Here is a 23,984-nt window from a genome sequence, read left to right on the forward strand (position 1 = left end):
CGCAAAAAAAACATGGGCCACATCCACCACAGCCAATTTGCACACTTCTTGCAGCACTGTTTAGCAACAATGTTAAGTGTGGCAAAAAAATAGAACTTACACTCTCTAAAAAAGGGCCTCTCATAGAAACACACATTTTCCCTCCGATAACGTTATAACCACGGAAAATCTAAAATTCGGGTGTAACTTTCTTTATTATATGTCACATTTATGGTTGTATTAGAACATTGGAATGTTGAGCCCTCCCTTCTAGACAATGGAGTGATCTGTACTTCTACAAGCCTTAGAATCCCGGAGAGCAATATTCAAATGGTGTTTTAATTTCACAGTTTTTTCTGGGAACAAAGGCCTCTTGGACCCTTAGGAGATTAAAATCCCTTTGGGCTCCAAGAGGCCTTTGTTTTGACACATTAGAACATTCTGCCCTCTAGAGGCTAAATGTTCTAATAGCCGTAGAGCCCTTTGTAGCAGGTTTTACTGGCCATTAAAGGCCCTCTCGCTTGTTAAATTGCCCTCGACGAATGCTGGAGCGTGCCTTTAATAGCCGGTAGAGCCCACTACGGAGGGTTCTAAGGCTATATTAGGACACTGAAATGTTGTGAGATCCCTTGAAGACAATGGAGTAGGCCCGGGCCCATAATGGCTGGTATAAGACCTCTGCTTCAACATTTCAATGTATATCTTTCTGTTTCTCCCTTTTTAGTTTAGAATATTCTACGCTTGGCTGGTGGAATGATTTAATAGTCTCATAGTCCTTCTGCCTTGGGCTATACCTGTTGTTAAAAGCTTTCAACCTCGTCATAGGCCCTTGCCTGTTGCTCCGGCCTATAACTGGGGTTTAGGGCCTTCAACAACTAGTATAGCCTTCGGCAGTGGGCTATACAGCTATATTGTGAACATCAGAGGTTGAGAATTCCAACCCAAAGACCAACCTGTGTGGTTTTAAGTATAATTTATGACTGTAAAATACTTTGTGACTGAAGCCCTAAAGTACCGTTGAAGTGCTAAAAGACATGACCCTGTCTTCTTGGATTGAGCTATCTACCATTACTTATTTCAAGCAGGTAAAATTTACAGTTTCTGCATTTTGGAAGGGTAGCCTGTCAGGACTTACCTTTAAAAAAACACAGTTGTGCTATTACAGTCAATCATTTTATATTTTATTGTAATTGTACTTATATAGCACTTACCACTCCAACAAGGCATTTGACATGAAATGCGATGAGTAGCACGTTACTCCAGAACAGAGTAGTTGTTGCACACTGGATGCAAGCTGTCTGCTCAACTCTGATTGAAACCACTAATGGAAAAGAAACTATTTCTTCTTAACCTAACAGGATTTAAGTAAACACAAGGAGATGATGCACGAGCACTGAAACTTTTCAGACACTCACCCCCAGTCACAGATATGGATTGAATCTATCATCGTTTTTAGTACAAAAGGGGGTGGTGATGGACGGAGCATCTGAACCAATCAAACACTCACACCCAGTCAAAAGATCTGGGTTTGATCCATCACCGTTCTTTAGCCCACTCTGCCACCCCAGTTCAGACATGGCTATATGCAAATCAGTCTGACCCTGTGCCTCATGGGAACAGTCCAGCCCGAACTGCCAAGCCATGCCTTCCCTCAATCTGTAAACCCAGATCTTTTGACTGGGTGTGAGGGTTTGATTGGCTCAGATGCTCCGTCCATCACCACCCCCTTTTGTACTGCTTTGGCCGCCATAAGTGTGGCAGGGTATGCTCAGACGTGAGTCCCTTGCTCTCTTTGCCACTGGATTCAAGCAAGCCGGGCTGAAGACGGCTGGAATGCCAGAAACTGGTCCTCGGAAGCTTGTTTCCGGTCCAGGGAAGGCATGGCTTGGCAGTTCGGGCTGGACTGTTCCCATGAGGCACAGGGTCAGACTGATTTGCATATAGCCATGTCTGAACTGGGGTGGCAGAGTGGGCTAAAGAACGGTGATGGATCAAACCCAGATCTTTTGACTGGGTGTGAGTGTTTGATTGGCTCGGATGCTCCGTCCATCACCACCCCCTTTTGTACCGCTTTGGCCGCCATAAGTGTGGCAGGGTATGCTCAGACTTGAGTCCCTTGCTCACTTTGCCACTGGATTCAAGCAAGACGGGCTGAAGACGGCTGGAATGCCAGAAACCGGTCCTCGGAAGCTTGTTTCCGGTCCAGGGAAAGCATGGCTTGGCAGTTCGGGCTGGACTGTTCCCATGAGGCACAGGGTCAGACTGATTTGCATATAGCCATGTCTGAACTGGGGTGGCAAAGTGGGCTAAAGAACGGTGATGGACCAAACCAGATCTTTTGACTGGGTGTGAGTGTTTGATTGGCTCAGATGCTCTGTCCATCACCACCCCCCTTTTGTACCGCTTTGGCCGCCATAAGTGTGGCAGGGTATGCTTAGATGTGAGTCCCTTGCTCACTTTGCCACTGGATTCAAGCAAGCCGGGCTGAAGATGGCTGAAATGCCAGAAACCGTTCCTCGGAAGCTTGTTTCCGGTCCAGGGAAGGCATGGCTTTCCAGTTCGGGCTGGACTGTTCCCATGAGGCACAGGGTCAGACTGATTTGCATATAGCCATGTCTGAACTGGGGTGGCAGAGTGGGCTTAAGAACGGAGATGGATCAAACCCAGATCTTTTGACTGGGTGTGAGTGTTTGATTGACTCAGATGCTCCTTCCATCACCACCCCCTTTTGTACCGCTTTGGCCGCCATAAGTGTGGCAGGGTATGCTCAGACGTGAGTACCTTGCTCACTTTGCCACTGGATTCAGGCAAGCCGGGCAGAAGACGGCTGGAATGCCAGAAACCGGTCCTCGGAAGCTTTTTTCCGGTCCAGGGAAGGCATGGCTTGGCAGTTCGGGCTGGACTGTTCCCATGAGGCACAGGGTCAGACTGATTTGCATATAGCCATGTCTGAACTGGGGTGGCAGAGTGGGCTAAAGGACGGTGATGGATCAAACCCAGATCTTTTGACTGGATGTGAGTGTTTGATTGGCTCAGATGCTCCGCCCATCACCACCCCCTTTTGTACCACTTTGGCCGCCATAAGTGTGGCAGGGTATGCTCAGACGTGAATCCCTTGCTCACTTTGCCACTGGATTCAAGCAAGCCAGGCTGAAGACGGCTGGAATGCCAGAAACCGGTCCTCGGAAGCTTGTTTCCGGTCCAGGGAAGGCATGGCTTGGCAGTTCGGGCTGGACTGTTCCCATGAGGCACAGGGTCAGACTGATTTGCATATAGCCATGTCTGAACTGGGGTGGCAGAGTGGGCTAAAGACGAAAGATTGGTGCACGCATCATGGTGAGTGCATCCCTGTAATTGAGGCACACCTTGAGGTTCACGAATGACTCCAAATGGTTATCGTTAGTTTTTATTTGCTATTCATCAGATGCAGTTCATAATATTTGTAACAAATCAAATTTTAGTAAATCAAACTTTAACTTCCGAAGTGTCATTCAATTAAGACTCCAATGCATTTCGGGCTGACTTTAGCCCTTTATCAAGGAGATTCTGAAACGAAGAAGAAATGGCGAGCAGTCAGGTCTATAGTATGTAAGTTCGTAGGTGAAGTTAGTAGAGTAACTGGGGTGTCCGTGCTCAAAATTATAAACTGTCGGTGTGTTATTACTTGCAAGATATAGAGTGAGTTAATAAGTGGAGGGAGAAGGTTGGGTGCAGGAACAAAACCGGCTAGGTCGTGTGCGTTTTTGTGATGAGAGTTAAAAGCGCAGTGATCCGATTTAGGGTGGTCGTGGCCACGTACTTACTGAATGAGCATTAGGTACTTCGAGTATAGCTGAAAAGTGTTGAAAAAAGATTAGTGTTCTTGTAAGAATACAGACTAGCTAAAAGTTAACTTATGTGAAAGAATCCGTAAGCAAGCGTATATAACTTACTTGAAAGTACTAGTCCGATGTTCATGGCAGAACGCCGATAAACGCTTTCCCGGTGCGGGGTTACGTGAAAAAACGTCAGTAAGGTTTATAACCGTGTGTGATAGGACGAGCCTGCCAGGTTAAGTGCTAGAAATAGAAAATGGACTAATGTGGCGGCCATCGTAGGTGAACTAAACTAAACGGTAAATAAAAAAAGTGAATGGATTAATAGAGACTCAGACCTGAAAAATAAGATGCCTGGTCAATGAGGAGGGAGTTAAATACATGATTTTAGAAGAACATAAACAAAGAGAGTGACTGCATGAGCGCAGTGTGGGACAATGTATCGCAGCTTTTTCGAATGGTAGTAAACAAAGGTACAAGTCTAATAGATACATTTTATAAGAAACAACTAAATTCAATTCGGTCATTAAGTCCGAATGGTTTCATCGACTGAAGCCGATAAATCAATTCCATTTCACGCTGTAAAAGAAATTTGCGATTGTCTCTTCCTTCGTCTTTAGTGATCGTTTCCAAGACGATGAATTTCAATTGAGCGATGTTGTGCTTGAATTCTGAGAAATGTACTGCTATGTTGGATTTTTCATTCTTTGTGCGAATATTCGATTTATGTTCATTAATACGCACTTTTATTTTTCTTTCAGTTTTTCCAACATAAATTTTCCCACAAGGGCATTTAAGTGCATAGATCAAATTAATGGAATCACATGTCGCATTGACACGGAGCTTGATGACGGACCCTTTCATTGGATGAGTAATGTTATTGCCTTTGATAATGCAGTTGCAGTTATTACAATTCATACATGGGCGGGTTCCTTGGTATGCAACTGTGGTATCGGTGTTCTTAGCTAGGATTTCTTTGATATTGTTGTTGCGGGTGTAGGCGAAGATTGGTTGCGATATGAACGCTTCTTTGAAGTCTGGTTCCATCTGTAAAATTGGCCAATGTTTAAGGATGATTTTTTTTAAGGTAGCACTTGACGTGGAAAATTTAGATACCAGGACAATGCGTTGGTCTTTAGGTTTGATCATTTTCTTCAAAGCTTCTTGTCGGCTAATTGTATCAACACGTTTAATTGCATCATCAAGGACATTTTCTGGGTATCCTCTTTCTTTGAATCGGTTATACATTTCAGTGATCCGTTCGTTGAAAGTGTTTTCATTAGATACGATTTGTTTCACACGTAACATTTGTGAATATGGAAGATGTTTCTTTAAGGATCCCTGGTGGAAGCTAGTGTAATGCAAGGTGTTATTACGGTCGGTCTCTGACTCATCTGCTCTATCATGGTATTCCTTTCCATTGTTATTTATGGTCTTCTGTCTGCAGACCTGCAGACAGAAGAGATCCCTAAAACCCCCTAAAAACATTTTAGTGGGACTAAGTATAGCAGTCCATCGGCTAATCCCCATTTTAGGTGCCATAGATGGGGGATTTGACAACGGCTCTGCTGGCTGATGATGGACTGGCTGCTATAAAGTAAATATAGATGCACGCTACATTGATGATGTAAACTTATTTGATAGAGATCACTAGGTACCAGGCTTACTATGAGCTACGTTGACTAGTTTAGGTATTGACCACTTCTCACTAAAATGAATTATGGAACTACATCGATTCTTGTGCGCATGGGCCAGACAATGTACCTCTCCTGAAAAATCCCAGACTTAATACTAAGAATTATCATCGAACTTATTATTTACAATTGTTTACAATCAATCTCCACAAGTTCTTGAGAAAGGTCTATGCATGACAAGGCTTGGGTGGGGGGGGAACACCACAGAGTTAATTATGTATGCAGGGATAACCAATCAGTACACAAGAAGAAAGCAGGTCATCCAAAACGCAGCAGCCAGACTGATCCTCAACCTCGTATGCCAAGCCCAAATCACTGCAAACACAACAATGATGGACAGAATGTGGATCAATGTCACACATTCACCCCAGTCCAAAGATCTGGGCCCAAATCCATCGTTTTTCCACTCCACACCACCCTGGGTTAGACAATGGTTTTTTCTCCACTCCACACCACCCTGGGTTAGAAAATGGTTTTTCTCCACTCCACACCACCCTGGGTTAGACAATGGTTTTTTCTCCACTCCACACCACCCTGGGTTAGACAATGGTTCTCCACTCCACACCACCCTGGGTTAGCCGGGCTGATGAGAGGTGTTACCTCGAAACCGGGCCGGTCCTCGGATGCTTGTTTCCGTTCTGGGAAGGACATGGCTTTTGTAGTTCGGACTGGACTGTTCCCATGGGGCACAGGGTCAGTGCTGATTTGCATATCGCCATTGTCTAACCCAGGGTGGTGTGGAGTGGAAAAACGATGGATTTGGGCCCAGATCTTTGGACTGGGGTGAATGTGTGACATTGATCCACATTCTGTCCATCACTGTTGTGTTTGCGATTACCGCTCTAAGTGTACTGGGGATGCTCAGACGTGAGTCCCAGGCACTCCACACCACTGGAGGCAAGCTAGCCGGGCTGATGAGAGGTGTTACCTCGAAACCGGGCTGGTCCTCGGATGCTTGTTTCCGTTCTGGGAAGGACATGGCTTTTGTAGTTCGGACTGGACTGTTCCCATGGGGCACAGGGTCAGTGCTGATTTGCATATCGCCATTGTCTAACCCAGGGTGGTGTGGAGTGGAAAAACGATGGATTTGGGCCCAGATCTTTGGACTGGGGTGAATGTGTGACATTGATCCACATTCTGTCCATCACTGTTGTGTTTGCAAGCCCAAATCACACCACACATTAGGGAACTCCACTGGCTTCCCATAAGTAAGAGCACAAACTTTTAAACTCCACACCCACGCCTACAAAGCACTCCACAAAGCAGAACTAGCCTACCTGAACAGCGGCATTCACTTCCTACAAACTTCTATACACCTCAGCTCTTGCGGTCTTTCTATCTCTCATAATTCAAATGCCATGCATACACAACAAGCATTTGCAATGCAATAGGTCTCACATTTACAAGAGTTTGAGCTATTGGCAATGCAATAGCTCAAACTCTCGCAAATGTGAGACCTATTGCATTGCAAATATTTTTTTGTTTACCTGTGCCCCTGGGGCGCTTTCACTTTTATGGAGACCGCGCCCCTTTCTTTAGACAGCCAGTGTCTAAAGAAAGGGGCGTGGCCAACATTAAAGTGAAACCACGGCATGGGGCGCTTTGACAAAAAAAGCATCTGTTTGACAAATTGACAAAGTTTTTTTTTGTAAAAGCGCCCATGCCGCGCTTGAACTTTAATAGCAGCCGTGCACCCTTATTTAGACACATCTTGCCTAAAGCACGGGGCGTGGCCTCCATGAATGTGAAAGCGCCTCATGGGGGTAGTAAACTAAAAATAAAAGTAAGCGCGGCCGCAATACTTAAAACGGACGCGTTGCTAAAATAAAGGACGACAGAAAGGTGCCCGCTGTAGTTAATGCGGACCGCAATTAGTAAGTAAAATGAAAGCAGGCGGTGTACTGTGACCTAGTGGCTGGAATAGGGGCAACTCATTAAACAGAATAGTGCTCACAGCTGAGATAAAGCAGACCGTGTATCAAAACAAGTAAAAGGTCCAGTTGTTATGGAAGGTAACAAATGCAGACAAGACGGTGCCAAAGAGGGACTAACAAGCCTCATAATGACTCATAAGCCAGCGTTTACAAAGGACAATGACACAAGCCAATTAAAAATATAGGTGGCGAGTGGGTGGTGTTTCAAAGCCATACTCCAATACTGCATGCCTCTCAGCAGCACATGCGTTGCCCAGGCTCGACCTAAAACAAAGCAGGAGACTGCACCTTCTTACACCAGGCTCTTGAAGGCTGGAACGATCTCTCAACACATCAGAGCCTTCTCCTTTATTATTGACTTTTGTAAGAAGCTGAGGTCCTGGCTTTTTGAATTAGCCCACTAGGGCCAGCCTCACACACCATCTACGGAACATTTGGATAGCCTCATAGGTGATGGGGGTTTATAAAAACAATGCTAACATAACATAACATGACTGATGTATGCGGTAATATGATGTTCTTGGAAAGGAAACATACTAAGCTTGAAAGATTATCAATACAATGCAGCAGCACATTTCTAGAACATTATTCCAAACAGCAAAATAACAAGTCTTGGAACCTGGAACTGACTGGTCTAAGTTTTACATAGCATTAGTCTTATTTGATAAAGTTATTTATGCAGGCTCTTTGTAATTTTTTTGTTAAATATTTTTATTGGTACAAGAACACCGGGTTTACATCAGGCACAAAGAGAAACACAAGTCAATACATGTCCCTCATCAAATCGCAGTTATTTGAAAAAATAAGGAAGGAGCGTGCAGAGTTATAGATATATACACCCCAACATTTACACAAATCAATCACAATTCGATATATTCATTAGAGACGTCTTCTCAGCATTTTCAATATTTTCTTTAATTCTTTTTCAGCAATGTTTCATAAGTGATAAAGTATATTCAACAGCCTTTCTACAGCCGACGCGTTTCGTCCCCACACTTGTATCTCCGGAGAGAGAGCCAAGATATTCTGTTTGCACATTGAGTAAATACTAAGGAGAAAAAACCTATTATGCATAAGTGTTGCTTAGCCACTAAAATCGATCTATGTAAAGATCTGTAACGATTCCTACGGGTCACATTTAAAAAATTTTTTTAAATAGAAACTGTTCGTATTCAGCTAATCACATAAGCTACGTATTTTACTGAAAACAAGCATTTTGCACTGCCCTCAAGATCCATGTCTCACGATGAGCGTTATGTCACGGTGAAAATAACATGAAAACGTGCTATTATTGACTGAAAATAAGAGGATGCAGTAGGGGTATTTATAAGAAATGATGTAATTCTGAATCGCTGTTGAGTCCCTCCCTCACCGCTCTACATTTACTGATCCATCTAGCCTCAGTCTGTCTGATTCTTTGTTCACAATCCCCCCCCTTATGTTTTGGGTCACCTTCTGGATACCGAGAAATTTAAAATTCTTTTGTTGTCTGTGTTCAGTTTCCATATGATCCAAAATGGGAGATTTGACATCTTTGTTCAATATAGATCGCCTGTGTTCCTGTATTCTAATTTTCAATTGTCTTTTTATACTGCCAATATATAATTTGGAACATGCACAGATTATAACGTATACAATACCAGTACTATTGCAGTTAATAAAGTCATTGATTAAAAATTGTTTGTTGTTCCTATATACAAAAGTTTTGGTTTTGTTCATCCCAAACTCACAAATATTACAGGATCCACAAACAAAAAAACCTTTCGGCTGTGGAGGGAACCAACTTCTAATCTTCGGTACTTCTGCTGGAATATAATTCCTAGATATCTGGTCTCTGATCGTCTGACTTCTCCTAAATGTAACTCTGGGTCCGTCACCTATTGTGCCTATCAGTCCAGGGACTCCTGTCAACAAGCTCCAATTTTTTCCAAGAGCTTTTCTGATATCATCTGCTTCAGTGCTATAAGTCGTTATGAACGATATTTTTCTGTCATTTTCATTAAGCTTATTTTTCTTAATCAGTGTGGAGTCTCTGTTGATCCCAGCTATTCTTTTTCTTGCTTTGGAGAGCAGTTTTTTACTATACCCCCTCTGTATTAACCTCTCATGTAAGTTATCCAGTTCTGTTTTGTAATCCTCTTCTCAACTACAATTTCTCCTCACCCGAACCATTTCGCCAAATGGTATTGCTGAAATTACAGATGTTGGATGAGAACTGTCTGCCCGTAGTATTGAATTTGTTGCTGTCGTTTTTCTAAATAACTTACTTACAATTTTGTCGCCCTCAACCTCAAGTGTGACGTCTAGAAACTCAATCTGAGAAATGCTGTAGTTCATGGTTAATTTGACGTTGAAGTCATTGTTGTTTAGGTAATGGAGATAATTTTCCAATTCTATTAGTGTGCCTCTCCATATTATAAGAATATCGTCTATGAACCTGGTCCAAAAAAGGATCAGGTCAGTCCACTCGGCGTGCTCCCTCTCATACCAACCCATGAATAGGTTGGCATAAGAGGGAGCAAACCTGGATCCCATCGCTGTCCCTCTTATCTGGCGATACCAAGTGTCTTGAAATAGGAAGTAATTGTTGTTCAAAATCAAATCACTCATGTCAAGTAACATCTGTGAGTGATGTCTTAGGCTAGCACTTCTACTGTCCAAAAAGTGAGATAAGGCTTCATGGCCTTTGTTGTTCTCTATGCAAGTGTACAATCCTACTACATCCATCGTTACTAAAGTCATTCCCTTCTCCCATTTGAAATCCTGTAATTTGTTCAGGACATCCGTCGTGTCACGGGTGTAAGAAGGTAAATTAGTTACCAAAGGCTTTAAGAAACCATCCACAAACTCCGATATGTGTTCCGTTATACTCCCTATACTGGAGACTATAGGTCTCCCCGGAGGATTGGTTTTGCTCTTATGTATTTTAGGGAGAGTGTAGAGAAAAGGTGCGGTTGGATGAGTCACTTTCAAATATTCATATTCTCTATTGTCCAGTAGTCCCTCTTCTTTCCATGCAAATAACCTCCCTGAAATAAAACTTAAGACCTCTTTCATCGGATTGGAGTTTACTTTACTGTAGCATTCATGATCATTCAATTGACCTTCAATCTCTTTAATATAGTCAATTTTGTTTAAAACCACTATGTTTCCCCCTTTGTCGTGCCTGTAATTTTCTCGATTTAGTAAAAGAAACAGATATAAGACGTATAGGACATTACACGGTTATATGGACACTTAACACGGACGTAGGTTATCTAGGATTGCGTTATAACGTAAGTATGGACTCAACTAACCTTGGAACCGCTGCAATAGCAATAGCGGACCAAGGAGGGAGCTTAGTATCTAGCAGGTGTTCAGTATTGCCACTAATAAAGGTGGCTAACAAGCGGAATTAGCAAATTTCCGTCGCTATTTAAGCACGATATCTGTGCCCTTGCATTGTCTACAGATCCGGACAGACGAGAGGAAGTTTGGAAAGGTGTTCCCAGGAACAATATAAAGGTGAGGCTTTATGCCATATGGGCAGAGGAGTAGGGCAGGATAGAATGCAGCACATCAGGAATAATTGGATATAAATTGAACTTATATAATTTTTTTGTGTTTTTTTTGTTTTTGATTTATGTTTATTTAGATAATCCTGATAATAACCAATAAGTTTGAGAATCTAGGATATGGATGAAAGTTAGTCATATACAGATGAAGATTTCTTTGGGACAGTGAATAGAGGTGAGATCAGGAGTGTGAGAATTATTGCTATATATTTGTGATTAGAACAGTAAGGATGGTCCTTTTCTAATTTTGACTTTTTTGGATTTTTTAGAATCCTAATTTCCAAGACTCTAACCAATTCAGACGTTGAAAATTTGAGAAAGGTTACTAATATTACCAAGGATACTTATATCCAGGTATAATAAATAACAACATTTTGATATTCCACGTGTTCTACTTTGTCACCTATATATTTAGGACAAAAGTGGGGGACTATAAGATATTTTGTATACTTAGTACCTACTGCATAAAATTTGATATATTGATAAAATATGGCACTAATATAGACAGGTTATCAGCTCTAAGGGAAATATAACTAAATCCCTCAAAAACTATTTTTTCACCCCAATAATACACTTTTTTATGGGTAATAGACATTTACAGTGTATTCATACTGTTTAATGTTTCGCACATTGGGTCGAAATAATGGAGATGTCCTTGTTCTTACCTTTGGACATCCCCACAGATTGTACACATTCCAGATTTTGGGCCGCCTTCCGGAAACACCAAACAGAACAAAGTTAGACTGAACAAATCTAAGGATTGTCTATCGAACAGTTGTATAATATACTTCTACACAGCTAAATTTGTAAAGGTGAGCAGGATAACATTGGAAATTTGTCTAACGGTATAAAAGTCTGCTGTCGCTTATAATGGATGGGGTATGGTTTTATGTTTCCACGTGATTGTGCTATAAGTACACTAGAGATGGAATAGAGACTTATAAACTGTGATATCACGTTGCTCACAAGATAGGATAAATGTGATTTTTTGCTCTATTATTAGAAGAGTGGTACAAAGTATAGTACTGATTTATTGATATTGATTCCTTTGTTTTGATTATATTTTTGTATGTATATTTTTTTACAGCCCTGAGGACGTCCCATGTGGGGACGAAACGCGTCGGCTGTAGAAAGGCTGTTGAATATACTTTATCACTTATGAAACATTGCTGAAAAAGAATTAAAGAAAATATTGAAAATGCTGAGAAGACGTCTCTAATGAATATATCGAATTGTGATTGATTTGTATAAATGTTGGGGTGTATATATCTATAACTCTGCACGCTCCTTCCTTATTTTTTCAAATTCTTTAGGTAGCAGGGAGGTTAGCGATACCTTCAGAGGGGGTTGAGCGTGCCCTAGTGACAGTAAAATTGCAAGATTGCCCTGTAGAGTGACCTATTTGTACCCCACATCGCTTAGTTCACAAATGAAGTTCAAATCGCAGTTACCCTGCGTACATTTTGGTGTCAACTTTATCCATCTCGGTTTATTATTCCTCCCCAGTCCCAGCAAATGCGTGTGTATTCACGCCCCTCTCTCGCAAGACTGTAGTTGAAGGTTGTGCAGCGCCCAGCATACCACTAAATTCCAGTCCGTAGTGCCTGGGCCAGAGACCCCATATCTTAAAGACTTTTTTGGGACATCCTCTCATTTTGTACATCACTTTTTTTGCCCCAGATACATGTCCATCCCTGCTTTCCACTCGTGCAGTGTCAGGCGTGTGGTGCACCCCAGTGTTTGGCTATGTCTCTTTTGGTTACTACTAGTCCTAAGTTACATAGGGTAAGAGAGTGTCTGGGCACATCTATCTCAGTGGGTATTCCCAACAGAGCGTATTTGGTGTCTCTAGGAAGCAGCGTCCCCACTATCTCGCTAATTTCCTTTATTATTTTAGCCCAATATTTTTGTATGTGAGCGCAGTCCCACAGAGTGTGGATATATGTTCCGCTTTCTGTTTTACAGCGGAGGCATTCAGGGGAGTCTATCCTTCCCATTTTAACAGAGACAGCACTGTTGGCTGTCGTGGAAGAATCCAGAAAAATTCTTGACCAGGGAGGGACTGTAGCAGTGATATTACTCGACCTGAGCTCCGCATTCGACACTGTCAATTACAAGATTTTGTCTGACAGGTTTAGAAGGGTGGGAGTATCGGGCAAAGTCCTAAACTGGATTGAATCCTTTTTGCAAGAGAGAACATTCCAGGTATTTGAGGAGAATTGCATCTCAAAAAACTGGCCTCTGACTTGCAGAGTCCCCCAGGGCTCATCTCTGAGCCCCACCCTATTTAATGTATATCTTAAACCCCTGGCAGAGGTGATTATTCCTTACGGGATCCAAATTATCACCTATGCAGACGACACACAACTGGTGGTAGCGATAAAGCAGCCAAAGAGTAAATCAATCAATCTTGAAGAGTGTATGGAAGCGGTGGCAGCCTGGATGAATCAGTCTTGCCTCAAACTAAACGGAGACAAGACGGAGTTGATGATCTTGAACAACCATCAAGGCTCCCCAAGGGACCAAATAGGACTAAACTGGCCTAAATGCCTGGGACCAGCTCCAATCCCTAAAGAGCATATAAAAAGTTTAGGCGTCTGGTTAGACAAATCCCTCAACTTCAAGAGCCAGGCAATCAAGGTGGCAGCAGGTTGCTTTGGAACTATGAGAATGCTACGAAAAGTCCTACCTCTACTTCCGAGCCAAGCTCGAAGGGTTATTGTACAGGCACTGGTGCTCTCACGATTAGATTATGGGAACGCCCTTCACTTAGGAACCACAGAGGCAATCATAAGGAAGCTCTAGGTGGTGCAGAACTGTTCAGCCAGCCTGTTCCACCACATCCCCTTCCTCCATCCGGTGAAGCCTACACTGAGGAAACTGCACTGGTTGCCAATTGCGGAACAGATTAAGTTTAAAGCTCTGTGCATAGCACAAAAAACCCTCTGGGAGACAGCCCCCAAGTTAAATCAGCCTCTCATAAAATTCTATCAGCCTTCAAGATGTCTCCGGTCAGCGAACCAGTTTCGGGGGTCAATCCCTAAAATAAAGAGAGCACAATCAGGTGGTTGTATGTTCTCTTCCAACGCAGCCAAATTATGGAACTCCCCCCGGGAGCAGCTGCGCGCAACTGTTAACCATCTATCCTTCCGGAAACAGTTGAAGACATGGCTCTTTCAGAGCTTACCTCAATAAGGTCGTTCCTCATGGGGTGACTTACCTGTGTTCAATTTTAGCGCATGGATGCCTAAGGGTAGCCAGGCGCTCTACAAATGCTAATAATAATAATATTAACTTTGTGAAGTTGGGATCTGTCCATGTATGCCCTGGGAAGGATTTTGAACTGAATCAAGTGCAATCTTGATTTAATGAACACTTCCCTCGGGTGCATTAAGGCCCCTTCCCTGTCTACGTCTTCTAATTCTCCCATGGTAAGTTCCCAGCGTGTCCTCAGACCTTTTAAGTTATCTGGAACATTATTTATGAGGGTCTTATATGTCCATGAGATGGCCTTCTCTGCTATTTTCCCTTGAAGGAGTCTTCCCTCCAGTGGTGCATACTCGGGTGTGTTCGTTATGTCTACTACCTCAGCCTTCCAGGGATGTTGCAGATATTTATATCTTTGACTGTCACTCAATTGGAAGTCTTGCTGCAAGGTGCCAAATGTTATCAGGGCACCTTCCTCTATCAGGTCACCTAATTTGGATATTCCGACCATGTCCATGCTTTAAATCCCTTCAGTTTCCCTAATTCTGGAAGGCGTACGATTTCCCATATCAGGGTCTCTCTCGTTATTTTCTTATCCCAACCCATTTGTCTCTCTGCTCCCTTCCACACCTCCACTGTCCTTTGCGTGGCCGGTAGTAGGTGTCTGGTACCCTTACCCCTGTATAAGTAGTGCAGGAACATGTGTGTCTCAAATTGGCCCCATTCCAGTGCGTATGTATCCCCACTCATTAATTACTGTCAGGTGTGCTGCGCGGTAGTGCGATCTTATGTTAGGGAGAGCAATCACCCCGTTGTATTGGGTGCAGTAGAGTGTCTGAAGCGCTATCCTTGGTTGGCCTCGTACCCACAGAAGTGTGCGTACCTCCTTGTCTATTGTCCCAAAAATTTCCTCCGGAATCGGTTTTGCAGGATGTTTAGTAGCTTAGGGAGCGTAATTATTTTGTACATTGCTGCTCTACCTAATAATGTTAGGGGCAGCTGTCGTCATCTTTCCACGTCATTGTGCAGGTCTGATACTACCCTCCGGATGCTGTGGGTGAGACTCAATTGGATATCTGTGGATACGTAAATGCCTAGGTATTTTAACCCCTCAGTGGTCACTTGTAGATCCTTGAGGAGTTCCCACGTGTCTATTTGTTCTCCTGTCGGATACAAAATTGATTTATCCCAGTTAATTTTGTATCCTGCATGTCTTCCATAGTCTCCAAGTATGCGGAAAAGGGTAGGTAGCGTGGATGTGGGGCTGGTGACGTATAGAAGGATATCTTCGGCATAGAGCAAGATACCGTCTTCAGCCCTTTCACCCTTGGGTTGGACCTGATTAAACATGCTAGCGGCTCCAATGTCAGTTGAAATAGCAATGGGGATAACGGGCACCACTGCCTAGTTCAGCGTTCCATTGGGAACCCAGCCGACATTTTCCCATTGACCCGCACTTTTGCATGTGGTGACATGTAAAGCAGTTCGATCCAAGCCAGGAATCTTGGTCCAAATCCGAACCTTTTTAGGGCCTGCCTCATAAACGGCCAATGTACGGCATCAACTGCCTTTTTGGTGTCAAGTGATAGTAGTGAGTGTGATTCAGCTCTGTCTTTAATCATGTCCAACTAGTTTGCTGGATGATGGAGGTTAAACCGTGTTGCTGTTTTGGGCATGAATCCCAATTGGTAGGCATGTATGAGGGAGGTGATAACCAGTGTCAGCCTGCTCGCTAAGATATTGACCAATTATCTTAACCTCCACATTTAGGAGTAAGATTGGTCGGTAGGCTTCACAAACTGTGGTAGGTTTTCTGGGTTTATGAATTACCACCACTGTTGCACTGCGTAGATCAGGAGGAAGTGTGCCTTCCTCCTGTGCAGCCGGAAACAACTCGAGTAGATGGGGGCCCAGTAAACCGGAATTGACCTTGAAGAATTCCACCAGCAAACCATTTGGTCCTGGGGTTTTCCCTGTTTTTGTTTATTTATGGCCCCCAGGACTTCCTTTAGAGTGAACTCTTCCTCAAGGGTAGCCCAATGCTCCGGTGACAGAGCCAACAGGTCTATATCATGGAGATACTGCTGCATCTGCGATTCCTCTGCCAGCGTTTTGGCCTTGTACAGGTTGGCATTGTAACTCACGAAGGCACCTGCTATGTCTTGCGCCGTAGTGAAGGTATGTCCATCCCTGTAGATGGCACTCACACACCTGAATTCCATCTCGTTCCTCCCCAGCCATGCCAGGAGCCTTCCCACCCTGTCTCCCGCCTCATATAGGCAGTGTTGCATTGCCAAAAAAGTGTGTTTGCCTCTTTACGTGCCATTGCCTGGTATTCTCTATAGGTAACCTCCATCTGATAGAGAGTAGAATGGTCGTAGACTTCCAGTTCCAGGAATCTATTGTCAAGGGCCACTATCTATTGTGACTATTGGTTTTGATGGTCTCCCACCGGACCACCGCTGGAGTTTCCACCCTCCTGTCTCCCCGCGGGTTCCACCACCCAACGAGACTCACTTGGGGACAGGTCAGTGTCACAAGGCAAGCATGAACGGGGATACAATGGGGCTGACGGGTGACTGGTGGGAAGCCCACGATGCTATTGCGCCTCTGCTTTCTCCTCGACAGGATGAGTGGTTGCAGGCATCCCAATTGGACATGTCAGAAGTCGGCGCTGGTCCCTTTAACTGGAGCCCTCTAGCGGAAGACCCTGCCTACAGTGAAAATGTCGTCGCCTGGGACCCAATTAGAAACGACAGAAGCCGGAACACGGTGTGTGCTGACACCGGAGGTCGAAAAGAGTGGAAGGAGACCGGAGAATCGAGGAGCAAAGACCGATAGGGAGAACCAAGCCGCCCGGAGAGAACATCCAACCCGGGAAGAGAGGAGGAGAGATGGGAGTGGACGGGAAAGCCAGGAGGCCACCGGGAACACCCTTCGCCGAGCCACGCTCCAGGAGGAGCGTGGCTGACACAGGCATGAGAGTGGTTCACGGGCTGGGTCGGGAGGCGGGAGAAGCCAGACTGGTAAAACTACTGCCGCTTACCACCTCCATGTACATAGTGTAAATAGCCCCTCCCATCACCATCACTCCTCACCGGCTCCCATTTATTTTTCACTGAGTGCACTGGATTGTTCCCTCACTCCCTTCCCCTCACTACAGCGTATTACAAGTGTACTGATCGCTGCCTTTTTTCTGATACCTTTTCTTTTGGGGTTCCTGAGTCCCTCCTCCTACGCCTAAACCTGGAGAATAAGGGAAGACGACCAGCCTAGAGAGGAAGAGGACGCTGTTAGGAACCAGAAGGACCGGAGAGAGATCCCGTTATTTCCCCTTCTCTTATGTTCAGACTGGCTGATCGCAAGAAACGTGACTATTTGAAAATAAAGCCAGCTTTACCCCGACAAAGTTTCTTGCGTTTTCCTTCAGACCCCTTGACAGTCAGATAAGCCCCTTGCCAAGTATTCCACTTTGTTCACCCTTCATAATTCTCCCGCAGGAGAGAAAAAAACAACAACATGGAGAACACCCTGTGTGCCCTGGAGAAGTATGAGTATGTATGGTCAGTGGGGTGGTGCCGCGTCAAATATCTAGCACCCCTAGAGTGGGAGCAAAGTCAGCCAATGGCATGTTCCCCCTCCTACCAACTGTTGTACCCGAGCCGTCTATGGAAGGGTCAGCCACATCAATGAAGTCCCCTCCCACTAAGTGTAAGGAGGAGTCAGAGTCTAATAGGATCTCTGCAACTTTCTCCAGCTTCTGCTGCAGTAGTCATGGGAGTGCGTAGACACTTACTAGTGTAAGGTATCTGTGCCCCCAGGTCCCTTTTACCGCCACCAATGTGCCGTTTGTGTCTGACCAAGTTCTGAAAATGCAAAAGGTGTGGTTTTCCTAATGAGTATTGCCACTCTCCTAGAGCCTGAGGAAAATCCTGCGTGTGCCAGTGTTATGTACATGCCCCTCCCCAGAAATTTGCAGCGTGCCCCCCTGAGGTGCGTTTCTTGGAGGAGTACAATGTCTGGTTTTAGTCTTTTGAGGTATTTAGCTACCAGACCTCTTTTAATTTGGTGTCCTAGGCCGTTGACGTTCCACATCATCACTGTGTATCCCCCTTCACCACCACCTTGTGGAGTTGTCTCTGCCATTTCTGGTTTGTATACCGTGTCCCAGGGATCTGCCTGTCTCTAAACCTGCTGCCTCTGTGTCTCTCCATACCATTGCAGAATCTGGATTAACCTCCTTTTGCTTCCCCTCAGAACCTGTTCTCCCCAATTACCCCCTCCCTACTCTCTCCCACTTCCCACGCACTTTCCCCTAACTGTCAACATGACAACTGTGTCGTAGGATAACCCTGACAGGTCTGTAACCCCATCCCCCTCCCCAACAATGAGTTAACTAATGAGAAAAAAATTCTCTGTGGGACTCTAGGAGCTCGAACCTAGGTCCCTACTGACTGTTTTAGATAGGTCTCAAATGGCACCTACTGCTCTCTTATTGTCCTTTTGACATCCAACATGCCCTGCATCTCAGCCTTCTTCGCTCCCATCAGGTGTTGCATGCCGGGGAGTTTCTCCTGCGCCGTCGTCTGCGTTGTGCTCCTCCCGCAGGGTAATTGTTTGCATGAGTGGGTGGTCCTCTGAGCGTGCCTATTCTGACAGGACTCAAGTGGCTTATCTCCGGAGTCGACACCTGGGAAATACCATCTCTGTAGTCCCTCGTTCTAGCCTCTTATCTGTGTCTGAATAGTGGTCCCTCCTCTCTAGACTCCCTTCAGGTCTCCATGGTGTGCCTTGGTGTGGCTTGGCCCTCCACCCCAGGCGACGTATCGCATTCATACTCTGCGACTTAGACCTTACTGTTGTCCCCATGGCCTGGCATTGAGACTTCATCAGATACTTTCCTTGTGTTCTTGGGGGCCGTTCCTCTATCCAGGTCCATGCCTCCTCTGGAGTGTGAAAGAAGAAAGTTTTATTTTGAAATATTACTTTACGTTTTGCAGGGAAAAGCAGCATTTACTGGATACGGAGGTTCCTCAGCTTTTCTTTGATGGAATCAAAAGTTCTTCTTTGCTGCTGGACTTCTCTTGATTAGTCCAGGAAGACCATTATTTTGGTATTTTCTAACCGATCCACCCCCTTGCGCCTCCTCTCTCACAGTATTAAGTCTCTATCCTGGTAGTTTAAGAATTGAGTGATCCCTGATTGGGAGGTGATCCTCTGGGGGGTTTGAGGTGGGCATCCTATGAGCTTGTTGAATCACAAAGCAGGTAAAGAACTGAGAATTCGGGAAAGTGTCTTTGGCCAGTTGGGAAGAAAGAATCCCACGTCTATTCACTCAATTCCCTTCAGGAAGCCTATAAAAAGTAAGTTGTTCCGTCATGCATGGTTTTCTCCTCCATCCATGCTCCATGCAGTGTCCCTCATGGAGGCTGTCAGCAGGATAACTTCTTTTCACAGACTGTGCGTTACATCCTCCACTTAAAAAATGTGCTGCTCTGCAAGTGCCACTTTCTAAGATACGTTGCGGAGGTCTTGTTACAGTAGGTACATGTTGGTGCGTACTTCTGGATGATTGTATTGCCTGTAAGAGATTTGCATTGCCTGGCATGTGTGTTAGGTCGCCTGCCGCTCCCGGGGGGGGAGGGGGGGGACCACCACTTTAGTATATCTGTTCATTTTCCCATGCCTTTGGGGCTTTGGCTACTTCTCTTTGCAGTGGGGCATAGGTCAGTAGCAGTCATCCCCCTCTTGTGGTCTGAGTGCCATCTCTTGAGCAAGTGCTCCCGCACATTCAAGATTATTTTACGTGTTGAGGGATATCATCAGGTTTTTAACTGCATTCTTTTATCTGTGAGCCACGTAAGAGGTGAAGTATCCTGAACTCAGTGTCCCGGTAGTTTGCAATCAATAGCGACTGCCTGGTCTGTTCTCTTCCTTCAGCTTTTCCTATATGGCTTGTACCTCCTGTGGCTTTGTATAAGCCTGCCAATTCATGTTGTGATCCCCCTCTTAGACAGTCTCTCCATAGGGCTATGTCGGGTCCCTCAGGGGTCACTCCCAGTCTTCCCATCCACTCGGGCCCCCTCAGCAGCCTGCCGCCCTGTGTATCTCAGTTCTGGCGGGCAGCTTCACGCCAGCTCTCGGGCATCATCCACTCCTTCGGTCCTGCACGGCGGATGTTTTCTTTGTATGTGGGCGATGGCTATAACCCTCACACCATGTGCCTGTCCTTAATCTTCACTTCTCGTGCCTGGTGCATTTACCCTGGTGTTTTTCTGAAGTATGCGCTCAGTGGTTGGTGCAGGGACTCTCCTGCTATCCTATTCTGTCCTTGTACAGGGCCCTGGTTGCAGCCTGTGGGGTATGTGTTGCAGCTTGGACGGGTTGTCCCTGCCTGCTCCCGGTCATGCAAGGTGGTGTCGTGCCTCCGGGTCTGTCTGCTCTAAACCTGTCCAGTTGTGTCTTCGGGAGGGTCTGCGTCGGCTACTCTGGTCCCCGTCGTATGGGGCACTCCCTTGTCTTCAGCTCGCACCGGTATGAGTTCAAAGGGGCACGGTCCTCCTCAAGTTGTGGAATGCCGCTCCTCTCTCCGCGCCTCCTCCCTGTCGCATGTCGTGGGCTTCTGGCGACCTGACAGGGCCTACGCTGGATGGGACCATCCAAGGTGTGATCCGCAGTCCTGCCCGACCCCGTCCCTGGGTGAGGGTCTGCCCAAGGTCTACAGATCATTGTGGAGCACTTCCTCCCTACCACCAACAGGACCAGGCCGCTTCACCTTGGCTCACAATGGCCACTCCTCCTCCCTCCAGCTACAATGGGGGAAGGGGCCCCGGCTCTCAGAGCCGAGTCGGCAGCCGGGCATTCTGAGGCCCGTCATCTCCCGAAAATAATTTTGTTTATCTGCCTGGACAGTCGACTTTTCGGCTCATTTCATCAGCACCAGTCGCTGCTACCATCGGATGCCGCCATTTTAGGCTCTCGAGTTCAGGATCGGGGTGACCTCGCTATTGGTGAGCTGTCTATACAGGGTATCAACTCTACTTCATTTAGTTCTTGTCGGTGCACCCCTCCCCACATTTCCGTTCCATTTTCATGTTGGAATGGGGCTTGGTATTCAGGATTCGGCTCAGGATTAATGTTGGGCTGTTGGAGCCTCTAGGCGATGCGTCTACTCTGCCATCGCGCTGGCCATGCCCCCGTACAGGCTATTTTTGATGCATCAATGATCTTGACTCATTTCTTGTTCAGCTACTCTTGCTTGCAAGCAGGGAGGATGAGGTGTTCCCTTCACATTTTCAAAATGAATGGACATACACCTCAGGAAGCTTCATGATATATTTTACAGAGCTGACTAATAGGGCTGTCAGGGTGTACTTCAGTAAACTGCAATTTTCAACTTCAATTAATTAATGTGCTACCTCCACGGTGCTTAAAGATCCGATTTTTAATGAGGATTAATCACATGAAGATATCCTAGTCCATATGGGTGCAAACTACTTAATTTCAGGAACTCAAAAACCTTTCCAGGACCACTCTTTGAACCCTGGGAGAGCTACAGATAGTTTATGAATTCCTCATTAAGAATTCCACATTGTACATAGTGTACAAATGCACATGTGAAAATGCCAACACTGGTTCACATGCTTTTTTGACAACTTTTTATACTCTTTTTTTCAAGGGGATTTTTTTTTACACTATTGCATAATTGCCTCCTATCCCACCAGCAATTTTTTATGGTGTTGATTTTCTATAACAACCATGGAAACTGATGTACGTCTGTTGTTGATACAACTTAATTCTAGATTAAGATTAGGGATTAAGATTAGGAATGGGCCATGGGAATTTCGTGAATAGTCTCAAATTTTCTAGGGTATCGGATCCCTGGAAACACCCACTTCTCGACCTTGGTAGGAGATGTATCTGTACATACTATTACACCACAAGACATTTATATGCTTAGCAAATGTGTTTACAAGTACAAAATCACCTTTTGTGAATTTTTTGACTCTTCATTTAAGCCATTTCCTTGAGTACGTTCTATTTAGTTAACTACGCCTGAAGTATCTGTGTTTCTGTGAAGGCAGAACCCTCTCATTTTTTTTATCCTCCGGCTGAGCAGGATGGTCAGCTTTGCAAAATCAATTTGGAGAGCACTTTGCAAAGTAGCATGAGAACATATATCATAAACATTTCTTTGTGTTATATGCCCATGCCACCGATTTATCTGGCATCTGTCCAGGTAGCTGTCAATAGTCCAAGTTTAAGCCCATTAATCCATATACATTGAGGGCCTCATTTATGAGGTTTTGTCGTAAGGCAGCACAACAGACCTTCCTGCTGCGCTACCCTACGGCAAAAGAAAAGGGCAGGAATGAGCAGTACCTATAAGACACAGCGCATTCCTGCCCTTTTCCCCTGCACGGTCACAATGGGCTGCCTGCGCCAGCACAGGCACCTTTGCACCTTGGTGCGAGGGTGCCTGAATTGCAGGGATGATTATTTTTGTACAGGAAGAGAAACCTTTCTGTACAAAAATAATCACAAGGCTTTTCCCTCTACATAGAAAAAGGAGAAACGAGGAGAAATAAAGATATTTCTCCTCGTTGTTCCTCCCTTACACCTCCCCTGGGGAGGCGTAAGCTTTTGGCGCTACCTCAGATTTACGATTTCGCGTAAATCTGGGGCAGTGTCAAAAGTAAGTATGGGCGAAATTAAAATTGCAAAAAAAGTCCGCAAGTTCGCAAAATTTCCCGCAAACTCTGGGATTTTTGTGCCATTTGCACAAATATGTGACCACGTGTGCCTGTAACTTTGCTAGCGCGCCAAAAGGCACCGAGGTCCCTTGAGTGAGCTGGCCATTATAGTGTGGACGGGCGGGAAGACGTTTCCTACCGCTAGTGGTGGATGGGGCCAAACGGGCGGGGCTTCTATGCGAGTTCACATGCATCTTGTTTATAAAGGGTCAGAGACCGAGGAGAGCAGCAGATGAGGAAAAAGCAGCTGCCTGGTCACAGGACCTACACGGGGATGGTGCTCGGGAAACTCATGGATGCAAAAATACGTTTGGCACAGGACCCCAGAATCCTTCAGATGTTCAAGATAGCTCTGCTTCACGTGTTGGTACAAAGCCATTCTGATCCTGCTCACTCGGTTCAGGCGCATGCAGCTGCTGCTGCTGGACAATGTCCCATCTCATACTAAACTGCCTCGTACAGACATATGCTGATGCTGGGCAGTAGGGTGCAGTGGCATGCGGGTGCTCCATGCCTGGCACATTCGCATACCAGTGCCAGGGGGGACACGTGTTTATTGGTGCTGTGTAGCAAGTTATGACTTTACATTTTGACTGCACCAGACAGTGGTACCGCCTACACGGATCAGGAGCATCCAGGCACCAGACTTCATGGTGCAAGAGCATAATGGTGCTGTGCGGTACGGGTATATATGTACTGGGGGCAGGGGGATACTTAGCACAATGTGTGCTCACACCGAGAGGGCTCCCAGGCAATTGAGCACGAATGATTTTCACACTGAGAGGGCTCCGGGGCAGTTCAGCAGCACAGGGCTCACACCCACTGGGCCCCGGGGCAGTTCAGTAGCGCATGGGCTCACAACCCCTGGGCAGCTCAGCAGTGCAGGGGCTCACACCCACAGGGCTCCCGGGCAGTGTAGCAGCGCCACCCTCTGGTTCATCACTGCCACCCTCTGGTTCACCACTGCCACCCTCTGGTTCATCACTGCCACCCTCTGGTTCACCACTGCCGCCCTCTGGTTCACCACTGTCACCCTCTGGTTCATCAC

This window comes from Lissotriton helveticus, chromosome 6 (assembly GCF_964261635.1).
Source record: "Lissotriton helveticus chromosome 6, aLisHel1.1, whole genome shotgun sequence".
Classification (NCBI taxonomy): Eukaryota; Metazoa; Chordata; class Amphibia; order Caudata; family Salamandridae; genus Lissotriton; species Lissotriton helveticus.